This window comes from Rattus norvegicus, chromosome 7, assembly GCF_036323735.1.
Source record: "Rattus norvegicus strain BN/NHsdMcwi chromosome 7, GRCr8, whole genome shotgun sequence".
Taxonomy (NCBI): Eukaryota; Metazoa; Chordata; class Mammalia; order Rodentia; family Muridae; genus Rattus; species Rattus norvegicus.
The window spans coordinates 126,714,975-126,729,889 of NC_086025.1; the positions used below are offsets into that span (position 1 = coordinate 126,714,975).

Here is a 14,915-nt window from a genome sequence, read left to right on the forward strand (position 1 = left end):
TCACACACTCTAATGCTCACACACTCTTACGCTCACACACTCTGATGCTCACACACTCTGATGCTCACACACTCTGACGCTCACACACTCTGACGCTCACACACTCTGATGACTCTGATGCTCACACACTCTTTAACTCTGACTGCTTTGCTTGGAAGGAATCTCAGACTCGAGTCCTTAGAACGTAGCAAAACTTGGCCTCATCAGTCCACATGAAGAGCACGAGTCTTTTTGGTGCTTTTTATTGGCGAATGGAGTCTAAAGTTGTTTTAGCTTCCCAAAGGGCCACATCAGCCATAGAACTCATCGTGCAGCCATTTAAATAACTTTAGTCTACCTATTTTCTGACAAGATTGTAAAATTGCCACTTAGAACTACTTGTGGCCTGGACATATTGGTAAGCATGAGATTCAATCAGAAGAGGCAAGGACAGCCCACCGTAACCACTGCAGAGACCCTCCATCTGCCAATTTTATTCAAACAGCTGAGTTTCTCGTGGGAGCCTGGGGTGGCTAGTTTTTATGTCACTTCTACACAAGGTGCTGTCATTGGAAAAAAAGGAATCTCAATTGAGAAAGTACTTCTATAGCATTAGCCTGTAGACCAATTTTTAGGGCATTTTCTTGATTGATGAACACTTTCCTGCCTTTGGGTCATAGAGTTTTATCACAGCAACGAAAAGCAAACTAAGAGCCAGAGTCTACAGTCACCACAATGTGCTTCTGACTACCTGGGCGAGCCTCTTCTTGGCTAGCAGGTGATATCCCCTTGTTTCCTCACACAGCATGGTAGGTATTCTCTCCACTGTCTTTTCTTCTATCTATATTCCAAACTCCTAACGGGGCTTCTCTTCCTGATGACCTACTGAACTTCCAAAGGCTTCATCTTCCAATGTTACAGCGCTGAAGACACGGACGTCACGTTAGACACTTCCACTTGTTAGTGGTGATGCTGGAGAAGTCACAGAACCGCTTTGAACCTCAGAATCATCATCTGTAAAGTAGAGAAATAACTATGAGAACCGAAGTGAAGGCTGACCATGGGAGGTAGACTTTCCGAAAGGCTTACCATGGTCCCATGCGGATACGGGGGGATTTAGAAAATATATTTAATATGTCATTTACTTTTCCATTTTATCAGATATTCAAAAGACAACCAAAGATGGATCTAAAAGAATCTCATGAATTAATTACGACATTCTTATCTTTAGTCTTTCGCAAATCTTCTGTTTAATGGGCACCGATCTTAGGTGAACTTGAGACGCATTTGGAACAGGCTTTCTGGGTAGTATTATGACTTTCTGTGCAACATTGGATGATCCTGGCATCAAATAAAGATATTTTGTGTCGTAAGAGGCACTCCACAGAATCGAGGCTAACTGAGGGTCAGTCATTTTGGTTCTTTTCCTAATAGTGATGCTTGCTGAAGTAGTGAGCGAGTGAGCGAGTAGCCTTGTTCCTTAGATGCGCTGACAGAATGGTCAGGCTGGTGAAGGGGGCCACGGCTCATGCTGGGCAGACTGGCTCCCCCCTCCTCCTTGAACATTGTTTGCCCAGTGTATGACAAATAAGCGGTCCTAAGGCCAGCTCACCGAGACCACTTACTGTGTTTGCTGGGGTCATAGCTGAAACCTTGGCTTGAGCCTCAGTTTCCTTGTTTAAAGGTTGTTAGGAGTATGAGGTGCCAAGGGTTAGGAGTAAAAACAATTCTGAATTGCTTATTTTGGTTCCTTGTCAATAAGAAACCCTCAAGAAATGCTCGCCAAGATAGTGACTTATACTAAGAGAAAATTTCACAAGGGAAATGACCACAGAGAGCCTCGCTGTCTCTAAAGAGACCAGCTTGCTCCTGTGGCCAGGAGCGCACGTCCCGCCTGCACACTACACTGCCACGGAACAAGGGCAGACAGATGTCCCTCTGGGACTACACCCCTGAAGGTTCCCCCACCTCCACCCCCAGGCCCACCCCCTACTCATTAAGCTGTGTCTACCCTGGGGTCAGTGGTAAAGCTCTGAGTTAACTCAACCAGCAACCTTTGAGGGGTTTCAGAATGAGACGCCATGTTGGAGAGCAGGCGGTGATACTATTTTTAGAGCTACGGTTCCCTGGGGCCAGGAGGTTGTGGAGAATCGCCCCAGCTTCTTTCCATCACTTCTCTGTAGGAGATTTCCACACCCGCCCCCCTCCCTGAGTGGCTTCTATTCGCTAAAGGACAACTTTTAGCTCTAGTGTCTCAGTGGGAGCCTCCCGGGAAAGCACTGCATCGACAGGAATAAACTCCACCGGGAAAATAAATGATGCCTTTATCTCTTTCAATGAAGCATTTGGCAGAAGTGGTTTTATTTTCTCCTTTATGCCTCCCATATCCCACACACGCAGTGATGGGGACAGAGATGGCTCCCCCCCGCCCCCCGCCGGTGTTCCAGCCTGAATTATTTCTAATCTGCGGATGCCTTCGTTTCTTTGCTCACTGGGTCAGTCAGAACAACCTCTGCCCTGCACACATTGATAGGTTATTTTTCCGCCGGTGAAATGAGGCAGTTCAAGCCAGATTAGATTATATTAAAGACAAGTTTATTGGACAAGTGCTCTCCAGTGGGTGAGTTCACTGGCCAAAAGGAAGGAGGCCGAGGAAGTTGCCATGGGGAGGGAGACAAGGGGCGGGGCGGAGTGGGGTGGGGTGCGGGGGTGGGGGGAGAAAGAGAGAAGGGGCTCCCGTGCAGAGAAAGAAGAGAGAAAAAGAGAGAGGAGACCAGTGTCTGGGTCCTATAGGGAAGGGCCTCTAAGGATAGCACAGCCCTACCCCAAGGCTGGAAAGTTCAGGGTTGCCCGCAGGGTATGCCAGGTAGAGACTGAGGGATGCTGGGAGAACCCGGAGGCCATTTCTGCTTTGATGTGTAAAATATGCACCTCAGTCCCTTGTCCTGTTCCAAACTAAACACACACACACACACACACACACACACACACACACACACACACACACACACACACAGAGACACACACACACACACACCCCTTCCCACAGTGGAGTCAGTGTCTTCTCCATATCATAGAGTATTTATAAAGTGGTGGGAAAGTGGTCTGCGGGCAGGTTCCTTTCATGTTTCCCAGGGAGCAGTTTCTTCAGAAGGTGCCAGATATCACCTCTGCTGTCTCTTCTGGAACATCCTGAAGGTCCGTGATAACTCAAACCCCTTTCTAATTATCACCCCCAATCTGTTTTTTCAGGAAATGTAGACCTCAATTATTCAGGGAGAAATGTTTGCTCCCTCGGGGTTTTAACCCGTCCCGTTTGATCCATTCTCCGCTTTCTTGTTTGAAAGATGATTTTCTTTGGTGGCGAAGAAAGAAGCCTCGTGATAAGCAAATGATCAAAAGGGTGGGGCTTGTGGTTGGGGTCAGATGTGTGCTCGTAGCTCCTCTATTGGACAAGGTAGAGAACATCCTTGAAGTAAGCTCTCTCAGGGGCCTGTTAGTGTTGTGTTAGATTTCAAAAGAGAGGGACCACCCTCGGCTGGCACAGAGGCCTCCATCAGTGTAAGTTAGAATTCTTCAGGGTCCTCTAAATGGCAGCCTGAGCTTAACACTGGGTGTTGCTATTCTGTCTAAGCTCCACCCCCACAGCTACCTGGCAACAGCCAGGTATGCTCCGCCCCACAGTTGCCTGGCAACAGTCAGTGGTGCCTGACTACCAAGGGGGCTGCTTGGCCCCTCCTCACTCTCTTGCTCTTGCTCTAACTCTTTGCTCTCATGCCCTCTTTCTCTTCGTCCCTTCTCTTCCCACTCTCCTCCCCGCTTCCCTCCACGTGCCCATAGCCGGCCTCCTTTGTTCCTCCCCTTTTCTACTCTTCTTCTCTCATTAAACCTCTCCACGTGGAACCATGTTGGCTTGGTGTGTTCTGTCTGGACGTGGGCGGAGATTTAAACCCCAACACTGGGGAGTTGTGTCTGCTGCCCTGGGGCCATCAGGGTTTCCTTCTTCCAGTCATTCACCAAACGAAGTTCAAGACTAGGCCAATTTTACCGGCAGACTCTAATTCTCCTGTGTTTTCTCTCAAAGTATTCCATTGGCCTCTTCCAATTTCAGGACAATGGGAACATTCTCTTCAGTCAACCTTCTCTTCCTTCCTTGACTTCAGGAAGACTTACTCCTCCGTGCCCACCCCCAATCTTCTCAAAGGACCACTGGTTTCTTTCCCTTCCTCTGCACAGCTCAAACTAGAGGTGAGTATCGCTTCTTGCATTTTATTACCAGCCTCCCCCATGGTCTCTACCCACTGTACCTCTCACTACCAGAACCATCATTATGTGGAGTTTGTGTACATCTTCCCTTGCTCTTCTCTTCTCCCTGCCCACTGCTCTGCTGTTGAGTGAGCATGCCCAAGGGTGGCCGCTGGACCACTCTTCTTAGCTCAAATCCATGCTCACTGACGCTCACTGGGTCCAGTTTGCCTTTCTCCTCCCCTCCCCTCTTAACTGCATGTGCTTTTTGATGTTCCTGAAGGATGATTTTCTCCTTTTCCCTCCTCTAAAGGTTTGCCTTCCTTCCTTCTCATATGTGTTCTCAGCTGGTCCCTTGCACTTCCTGGAGGAAATGACCACAATCGGAGGAGCGCCATGTTGCCCATCTGTGCCTGGTCCGTGTGCTGTGCCTTCTGCGACTGCAGTCCCCTACTCAGGCATGTCGCTTCATGGTTCTTTTATACAAGGACATTCTGGGGGAAAGTCCCCTATCAGCCAATGACTGCTGGATGATTCCTATTGAGTCTTGTTACCATTTCTTTGTAACCCGGTCCCCAAAGATCCCTTATCCTTCTTCAGTTACTACAGTTGTTTTGTTTGTTTCTTTCCTTAGAAAATCTCTTGAATTCTGTCATCTGTATTCAAAGTCTTTATAACTGTGGTCAGCATTCACATCCCCCCTCCACCAAGACTGTTCTCTCTTAGCTGGCTCACATCCAAAATCCAATGATTGAATAATTCATTGCTTTTATTTCTATCCCCGGTTACTCTCTGACTGCTTCTGCTTCTGCTGCTTCTGCTTCTGCTTCTGCTTCTGCTTCTGCTTCTGCTTCTGCTTCTGCTTCTTCTTCTTCTTCTTCTTCTTCTTCTTCTTCTTCTTCTTCTTCTTCTTCTTCTTCTTCTTCTTCTTCTTCTTCTTCTTCTTCTTCTTCTTCTTCTTCTCTCCTCCTCCTCCTCCTCCTCCTCCTCCTCCTCCTCCTCCTCCTCCTCCTCCTGTTTTGCCTCACGTTCGGCTGTCCTAGGACCTCTGCACTTGCTGTTCCTAGGCTGCAAATGCTCATGCCAGCACTTCATAAAAGTCCACATCCAAGTGTGTCCAGGAAGCCTTCCATAGCAGCCTGTTTTGCTTTATGCTTGTCTTCTAGGTTTCCTTTCTTTCCCCAGTATTACTTAACACCACACCTAACCTACAGGATTGTTTCTTTGTATCTAGTTTCTATCTTGCCATTCCAGGAGAGTTTAAGCTCTGAGAGAGCATGGCTGTTCACTTTGTCTGCCTCAGTCATTGGTTTATCTCCCTGATGTCTCAAGGGCAGAGCTCCAGGAAGTGGGTACTGCTTCTTTGTGGAGTGAGGAGCGATTGGCCAGCACTAATACTTTTTCCAAGGCGTAAAGAGCTGGGAGCTCTCCTCCTGTATCAGAAGACAAGAGTTCCTACTGCATAGGGTTATGAGGATTAGATGAGATAATGTGTGTCTATAAAATGTGGGCCAGGCATGTAGGAATGAGATACAGAATTAAAATACACTACCTACTTTCATCCTGTTGCTGTGCTTTGGTGATGTCATGCCTCCGCTGATGTCATACTTCTGCTGATGTCATACTATATTCTCATCTTCCTGTTATACCTCCCTCTGGGGTTGTAAGCACAGTGTGAACTCACTGGAGTTGATCCCAGCCCTGCCTGTCATTAGCTTCATGGTTTATTTATTTAATCTTTCTGAACCTCATTTGCTAACACCAGACTAGGCAATGATACTTTCTTGGCTGGATCTCTGTGAAGAGTAAAGGCCGTGTTAAACGGATCTAGGATCTTGTCTTGACACATAGTAACAGCTCCGTAGGTCACAGCCCTTGGCCTTGCACAGGGTGCAGATGTGGGTGGCAGAGGCGTGCTCACAGGCAAGGAGGACTAGGCGTCGGAGTCTGCAGCACCGTTCACATTTGGATTCTAAAATTGGATCCCTATCAGCGAGCAGCCTGTGCCATCTCAGCTCCTAACCCACGCCTTCCTTCTTCTCACCCAGATCTCTCTGTAGTGGTTTTTTTTTTTTTTTAAAGCAGAGACTGTAATTTTTAGCAATTCTTGAGATGTGTTTCTTTTTATAGTTTGTGTCTTTCATGGGCTCTTTTCCTCTGATTTTGAAACATCTTGTCTAGAATCTGGAAGAGTACATGAGTCTCTCTTTATCCTTCGTCTTCCTTTACCTTAAAGCTTTCTCCCTAGCTTTCTGTCACCTTTGCTTCAGCATCCAGGCCCGTCTTATTGGTTAGGTCACACTTAATTTACTCCCTCTGTTTTAGGGCATCCAAGGAGGAAATCAGTATCTATCTATCTATCTATCTATCTATCTATCTATCTATCTATCTATCTACTGGGTGGGGTGGGGGCATGATAGAAAACTGTGTGAAGACGTCTAACTGATCTGTTTTAACCTATTGTTCCCTCAAGTCAGATGCAGCCAGCATCTACCTCACAGGGCCTGCTCTGTACCACCCACTTCCCTCTCGCGAATTCTTCAGTACTGCTGCCCAAACTTATCCACTGTCTCAGTTTCAGAGGGAGCTCCATGAATGGAAGAAGCCTTCCGGGGACAGAAGGGAGAGTTAAATCCCACCCCAAACACATGAGCTCATCGGCTCAGCATCGTGCAGAGCAGAGAGTGGAATCTTGCCAGCGTTTCACATTGACCAGGAAAACTCTCAGCACCATCTACTTCCTTATTTTCTTTACTTTAAAAAAAAATTTAATGTCTTTTGAACTCTGTCCTAGAAAACTGTGGAGCAAGGAAGACCACCCGATCCAATGCCTCAGTGTTACGGACATATGTAAAAATGAAGTAAAAATGACCTGAGGAAAAAAATGTTAATATCATTTTAAAAATGATTTTTTTTTTATGGTAAGTAGAAGTGCTTGGGTAGAGTGGCCGCATAATTCTTGGCGCTTTCCACCTTTGGGACATGGCACTCTTTGTTGTACAGATCAAGGCCCACTTTTGGAAGGAAGTGAATCTGGCGGCTAATTAGCTTGAATCTGTTTAAATGTCTGAGAGAAAGAGCTCTTCTTCAGCGTCTTGGATTCACAGAGCAGTGTTCCACCTCCTACAGAAACAGAGACGGAAAGAACCAACAGCTTTTCTCGCAACAAAGAAACAGCTCGTTAGCCCCTGCCCTGAAGTGTATGGAGTTATGTAATTCTGAAGTAGCCATCTCCCGTTTAGATCTCTTGAAAACAAGCGGAAAACATCCAGACGGGCCTTTTGAAGTTCATTTGTTGTATCGATTATGTTTCTTAAAGGTTTCACCCTTAATAATCTCACTGAAACTCTCTCAGCCAAGCTTTTGAGTAGGTCATGTGACAGGAAGACTTCAAATGTTAGAAGCTGGAATGGGGCTTTCCTTTCTTTCTCCCTTCTGTGAGGGTTCTCTTTTCTTTGAATTCATTCTTCCCAATAAGAAAAGCACATGCCCTGGGGAGGGACCAGGTGCATAGTTATAAAAACCCTGAAAGTTAGAGACTTTCCAAGGTCACAAAATTTTCTGGGCCGTGGAAGGAGTTAGACTTTGTTTTCCTTTTTTTTTCCCTAAGAGTTTCTTATCTTAGCTCCCAAACTGCCCTCCTCTTCTAGAGATGAGACCGAGTCTTCAGTCTCCGACGGTGGGGATTTGCTAGAGTGACTTCAAACTGCAGGGTTGGGTTGGGTGAGAACCCAGAATCTGAGCTTTAACAAGGTCCGAGAGGTGATTCCTGTGCATACCACACTCTGAGGACTACAGCCCTGTAGCCTGAGGCAGATACCTGGTCCCTGGTCTCAACCACCTCCCACCTATTCCTGGAAGTACTTTCAGGACAGCTGCTCCAGGACCACAGAGGTGGCAGCAATACTGGGCCTGAGGGTAGACTTGAGGCAAGCACGGCCACACTGCTAATTATCAGTTTACTCGCTGTGGATGGGTGTGGTGGGAGGGATGGCTAGAGACGTCCTTGTCCTGTACATCCTACCAGCTCATCTTGTAATTTAAGCAGCCTAGTCCATCTGTTCATCAGCATTTTCTCTTTATTTCTCTTTTTTATTCCTCGGCTATTTTATGAATATTATGACTGCCAGACCCTGCTCTATGATAAACAAGGCAGATGAGGACCCCCCTCCTGCTCAGATAGTTGACATTTCAGCGTGGACTAAAGAGAAAATAAACAGATAGACCCGGACTCCCCAGTTAATTACAGATCGTGGTCACTGGGATGAAGTAAATAAACACGGCACTGTATGAAAAGCTGAGCTCTCAGCACTGCTGCTCCATGGGGGGGGGGGGTATCTGAGGGGGGGCTTGATGGATGGGCTTTGGGTAGGGGTAGGAATTGGGCCAGATGGTTGAATCCTCTGAGGAAACATCTGCTGTAGTGGGATATCCCATGCTACCAATGGTGGCCGCAACACGCTGAGCATTCCTTATGTGCCAGGCTATGTACCAAGCATTTCCCAGGCTCTGTTGGATTCAGGCATGGAGGGTTTTGCCTCCACCTTTGGAGGAGGAGATCGAGGAGACATCAAGAAGTTAAGTGAGCAGATCAGGGTCACACAGTAGGAGGCAGTGTGAGCAATTAACCTGCGCTTTGTGGGAGGGCCAAACGCTCTTTGGTATCCTGTGGGTCCCTTCTTTAGTGTCCCCGGGCAGCTGCTGGCTGAGGAAGCAGCACCGGTGACAGAATGCGCCCAGACTTGCCAACCACTGGACACTGTGGAGCACCAGGTTTTGCAAAGGCGCTTGTAACCTGCCTTATGCTTGTAGGTGTCACAGGATCACTGGCCGATGATCCAGTGAGATTCGGATGAGCACAGTGGGCTGGAGGGAGGCTAAGCGTCTTCTGAGTGAGCTCCATGCTGGTAAGTGGCCTGAGCACTCACAGATCCGCTTCTGAATCTCAGACTCTGTCCTGCTTCCCTGACAGAGCCAGCCAATGGCTGCAGTGGCTTAAGACCAAGGACCAAAACTTTCAGAGTCCTTCCTTTCTGCCACGGGTCTGCCCCCCCATTCATGTTACCCCATCTTCTTGACTTTAGGGGACGCTTGTTGCGAAATTGGTGTGGCTCCTTTCTCCATTCTGACAATTACTGGTAAGTACTTGGACACATCCTAGGATAATTTGCCAGTTTTCTTTCTTTAGTAATGGTGTCAACCCAGCAGGAAACCACTTCCAATCATTAACAAGCCAATATGGGTTCAGCTGTCACCGTCTCTCCACAGGTGGGGCTTGCTGAAAGGGGTGGTGGGGGTGGTGGGGGATGGAGGGGTGAGGAGCTGGTGTGGGGGAGGGGGTAAAAGAAACTACACTGTGAGAGGGCAATGATGATACCGACACTGCCATACCTGTCTCAGACACCGTTGCCTCAGTAAATACTTGGAAAACGCAGGATGTAGTTGAAGGGAAGGTCCCAGGAAAGAGAGAGAAAGACTGGAATGGAAGACGGGTAGAGAGACCCTGTGCAGCCTTTCCAAGTTCATGCTCACGTGGGTCCCATCGTGGCACCCCAGTCACAGCAGCAGTAATTCCCTGTCACTGAAACAAGGGCATCAATCAGATGACACCAAACACCAGGCTCATGATCCCACGTTGTCGATGTGATGTACAATTTTGGTTAAAAATCTCCTCCTTGACCCACTTCTGGCCAACCTACTACTTTTAGAGTTTCTGCCCTGTTCTGCTTGGCCTGCTGTGGTGCGGGTCAGATTACGTGTGGGGAGATGGCCTGGCACTGTTCTTCTAGCCTCTGGGTTGATGCAGGTTGGGGTTAGTTGGAAAGGACTTTATCCTCTGTGATTTGGGGTTGAGCTGAATTGAGCCTGAGGAGGGAAACCAGGGCTCACTCCCAACTGAACAAGTTTGAATGTCAAGATCCACGTGATCCGTATCAACACACCCCACACTGTCAGGATCCAAATGTCCCTGCAACTTCTCAAGCTTTCAGTGGGAAAAAAAGGTTTTATGTATTTAAATAGCGGCTTTTAGCTTTACCTAGCTCTGGAGCATTCATGAGCAAAAAGTATCACTGGTATCAACGGTTTTCTTCCTACTCTCTCCAGGGTATTTGTATGTAACAATTAGCTCTCCATAATGTACACATCAAATTGTTAGTGGGCTCACTATCGAAACCTATTAAAACTTGGTTTGTGGGTTGTTTTATAAAACAGTTTTATTTGTAAGATGTTCTTGGTAGGAGCTAGAAGACAGCTACATGGCACAGCACATGTGTGTGAGGCTCTGGGCTCAGGATATATCGGCACGCAGATCTCTAATGTTCTGAGGTGTCACGTAGACTTGGGCTGTTTTCTGACTTGGCTCCAAGTGGCTCTGTGATGACAGCATCAAACTTCTTAGCTCTTTTCTCTTCGTGCCTCGGCGGGGATAAGAGTGGAATACAGATGACCCCCGTGCACACTTCTCTATCCCTGGCTATTTTTTTTTCTCATGAAAATGAATCCTGACTTCTCCAACTGTCCCACCGTGTGTCTTTCAGAGGCCAGCAGCCTGAGACACACACGTGTTTTAGAACTCAAATATGTATACTCTATTCTTATTCTAAAGCCGTGATGGCGTCCAACACTTCATTCCAAAATGATTTCTGTTGTGTGAGAGTTGGCTAGGAGACTTTCCCCGAGTCTTTTAAATTATAGGACATCGTCTCCTCTTCAGACTTCCCAAACTGCAAACATGAACATAATCTTTGACTGTTATCCAAGGCTTTGCTAGAGCTTTAGACAGCCCCTATCAAAATCAGCCAGCCTTATGCATCGGCTTAATCGTTCTGTAAAAATCCTCTGGCAAGCTTCAATATGCTGGTATAACCATAACACAGGGGGGAGAATGCTGCCCCCATCAATAGGAGAACTGAGGACCAGGCTAACAGATTTGTTGCACACTAATACGGAATAATCTCTGATAACTATAATTAACTCATATGCTCCTGTCACAGGTTGACTCACCAAAATACTTGCCCGTCACGACTGATATTCTTCTGCGAGGCGCGAGCAGATGCCCCAACAACTGTCTGGAGCCTTCCAGTGTGTGCCCTTATCCTTGGTAGGAGAAGCGTCTATTTTTAGGAAGGTATTTTGACACTTTACCTCTTGGCTACATTGTCTCTTAAAAAAAAATCACCCCAGTGAATAGTCTATCCCACTCCCTACAGGGCGTGCAGAGACACCCAGCCCAAGCATGTTCTCTGGCAGTCAACTGGCCCAAGACCAAAGCAGCTAATCAGCTCCGGGTTTATTTTGGGGTTGGAGGGGGGTGGGAGTGGGCTGGGGAGGAGGTACCTTCTCATTCACTGACAGCATGTCTCTCTGCTTCCTTTCCTGCAGGCCGTCCTGGTTAGCTTGACAGTTGTCTAGGGAATTCCAATCAAGGTTCCTCTTGGTGAGAAGGAACATGCCTCACGCTGGCTTTATCTGGGGACGTTTTCAGAAGGGCCAAAAATTGTTTCTCCAGTATTCCTGAAAACTGTATTTGCCTAGGAGAGAGTTAGGGAGAACGTGGCTGCTGGGAATAGCTGGCAACCATGACGAAGGAGAAGCCCATGGCAAACCAGGCAAGTGGAGATGTCTAGTTGACATGTAAACAAAAAAATAAGAGCAAAGGCATTTCTGTGAAACAAGCAGGACAGAATTATATCAAAAGAGTCCCACCTAAGCCAGTGAGAACACATGAGGTTGCAGCAGGAAGGATGAATTCAGAGCTTCTTCACTGGGCCCCAGGGAGGGGCTACGGCACACTTTGATGACCTAATTCTTGGTTTCCTGGAAATTCATCCTCCCTGTGTTCTCAAGCCCTAAGTCCACAACACCGAAGCAACCGTAGCTTGAAAACCCGCAGCCTGAGGCTGAGGACGTTTACCCACAGCACAAGGTGCCTTCAGAGGAGAAAGAAGAGAGGCCCACTGTCAGTGCTGTTTATGGTAAATATTAAAAAAAATTACAGAGTAAGCAGCTGTCAAGTTTTCCTGATACGAAACAAGGTTTAATTTGTTTTGGGGCATTGTGGAAGGCTTAACTCGTTTGCTGCTAAATTTTCTTAGTGTTTCTTTTTTTTTTAAAAAGGTTCATGAATTTTCCTTTAATGAATTCTTGAATTCTTGTAAGTCAGTCACCAGAAGTAGAAAATATCCAGAAATTCTCCAGCACTGTCCTAAGTGAAGGAAGATCTCACGACACCGTGTTTCCTTCCTAAGGAATCTACACGCATTGCTGAGAATCCTATCCTGTGTTCAGTCTCTTTGGCAAAAACAAAATTCCACCCCTCCCCCCCAATCTCCTCAAACTAAATTCAATCAAATGAACTCCCTCCCAAGGAACAAATAACTTTTAGGTTGGTCATGTAGTTATCAAATATGATTGATGGCACTCGCCTCGAATCTAGTCGGTGCCAGCAAGGCTGGAGGAGAGAGCAGAAATTTCCTAGACTTGGAGGATTTTTGGCATTGTCTCTCAACAATCACATTAAGACCTCCATGTATTGACAGCTTGAAGATTCCAAGAGAGATAATCTGTTCTAAGATTTGGAAAATAATGATTGAGAATCAGGACATTTCCTGAGGATAAGTGGCCAGCTGGAGAGAATTATCTCTCAGCCTTAAGTTCACCCAAGTGCTGTTTACCTACCCAGTCCCTGGGCTGGAGCTAGACCGGTGGCCGTGCTTGTAGGACACACGCTATTTTGTGTGAGGGGAACCAGAGTGAGGATGACCATTGTTTGCAGAGAATTTGTTTTGTAATTTGAAGGTTGTAAGCTTGAGAGTTTCCTGGAATAGCAAGTATGACTAGTAGGGAAGTTTAATGTTGTTACTGGTGGCTGGAGCTGGCCAGGCGGATCCAGCAGGCGGCGGGGTGGAGACCTGGCACAAGGCTCTGTCTGTTCGCTGTGCCAACAATCCCTGAGCTCGGTGCCATGTGCCTACAGCAGCTTGGCAGTTCTATAATCTTGAGAATTGCAGGCCAGAGCCTCTCTTGGCAACCTTTTGAAAGTTCTGTCACAATCCTTGGAGAAGTGGTGAAGAAGCCACTGAAGTCAGCTAAGGGGGGAAGAGAATAAAAAACAACTGCCTTGGAGCCTTCCTAGAGGAAGAGTTATTACTTTTTGAGGTCTTGGCAATTACACTTCAAAGCCAAGCTGCATCGTCAAAATTTCCCTATTTTTCTTTTAATCATTAATGCTGTCCTCTATTCGATATTCTTTCAACGTCTGGCATTCCACAAAGCAGGAGATTAGCAGTTCTTACTCAGGACACAAGCACAGGGGCAGCCAGAAGAAGGTTCAGTCTGGGACAACATTGCTGGTTGAGTTCTTTGACCATTAGCCCAATGCAATGGACACACTATTTACATTTTCCCAGAGTCGTAGCCATCAAGCAGAGCACGTTTTAAGTGGTAGAAAAACCTTCACTCCAGCATTACTACCTCTAAAAACTCGCACCTCACCTTTAAAATTAAACGGGGGTCTCAAAATGGTGTATCTAAGTGTATGAATGAATAACTGGGGGGGAGGTACAATGACTTAAAAAAAATCATTCCTGTTTGCATTTATAATACGTTTTAGAGTGAGCAATGAATATTTTATGCAGAACCCATTTTCAACTTGAAGATGGTTTATATTTAAAATTCCCTATTCAAACGTGTTCCCACAAAGAGAACGACCCATTGTCTGTTCCCCATTGTTTCCATGTCTGTGCTCCTGTCAGAAGGGAGCATTCAGTGATATTCCAGGAACAAGTTTCCATTTGTGAAAGAAACCAGTAGAGCCCATTTATGCTAATGTGTTATGCTTAGCTGACCTTTGATTCCACACGTGACTGCACAAGCAAATAATGAGTGAAGATGGACGCCTGGCATTGAGGTCCAGGCACTGGAGTGGGAGATTCAGGTTAAAATAGAATTTGTTGCTATAGGCTCTTCTTGCTTAGCTTTCGCAGAAAATGGCAGGCACATGAATGTTGTGGACAAAGATTCATGAAGGAATTTGTGCTGCATGCTGTCTGCTTCAGCGGGTGCCCTTGTCCTACCTCCTGTCCTCTGAGGTGTCCTGCTGCTGAATCCTTCCTTTCCCCTGTCCTCTCTTGGGGACGTTTGGGACCCACTGCTTTTGGTACAAGAATAACTGAGTTGAAAGTTGTCTTTTATCCAGCAAGATCCTGAACACATAAATACCTTCTATCAGAAGCCATCTGACCCTCAGGAGCTAGTGTTCATGTCTTTGCAGTCTTGGTAGCATGGACTATGGACTACTAATGAGTATAGCCTACAGATTCAGAGAGGTAGACCAGAAGGAGCTTTGGAGATCATTCAGTACAAGGAGCTTCTGAGTCTTCATAGTGTATGTATATATATATATATATATATATATATATATATATATATATATATCACACACACACACACACACACACACATATATATATATATATGCACACACATATTGGTTCTAAGTAGGTTTTATTTTATTTTATTTTAGGGCATGAACATTCTGTCATCGTTCTTTCCTATCCCTCATTTAAAGATTTTGAGAACCCCTGGTGACTTCCTTTTATTGACAAGGAACTAGAAGTCTAGATGTATCTTAACTGACTGTTGTTGCAAATATGGAGAAGTCCATCCAGCCCTGGTTTTCTGGTTTAAAC

The 14,915-nt window shown here is 46.3% G+C and overlaps 2 long non-coding RNA genes across 6 annotated transcripts; one reads left to right on the forward strand and one right to left on the reverse strand.

Moving 5' to 3' along the window:
* Positions 1-453: 453 nt before the first annotated feature.
* Positions 454-11,319, reverse strand: LOC100911384 (uncharacterized). The gene is made up of 3 exons (XR_593690.2): positions 11,230-11,319; positions 9,616-9,805; positions 454-993 (listed from the first exon to the last, which is right to left on the reverse strand). It is a non-coding gene; the product is annotated as an uncharacterized LOC100911384 (long non-coding RNA).
* On the forward strand, positions 2,714-11,527 carry LOC103692964 (uncharacterized). 5 transcript variants are annotated; one of them, XR_010053508.1, is made up of 3 exons: positions 2,714-3,177; positions 4,091-4,227; positions 4,538-9,806. It is a non-coding gene; the product is annotated as an uncharacterized LOC103692964 (long non-coding RNA). The 5 variants fall into 5 exon arrangements; XR_010053509.1 differs by lacking the exon at positions 2,714-3,177 and adding an exon at positions 11,220-11,527 and having other exon boundaries at positions 3,281-4,227; positions 4,538-9,362; XR_010053507.1 differs by lacking the exon at positions 2,714-3,177 and having other exon boundaries at positions 3,281-4,227; positions 4,538-7,145; positions 7,228-9,806.
* The last annotated feature ends 3,388 nt before the right edge of the window (positions 11,528-14,915 follow it).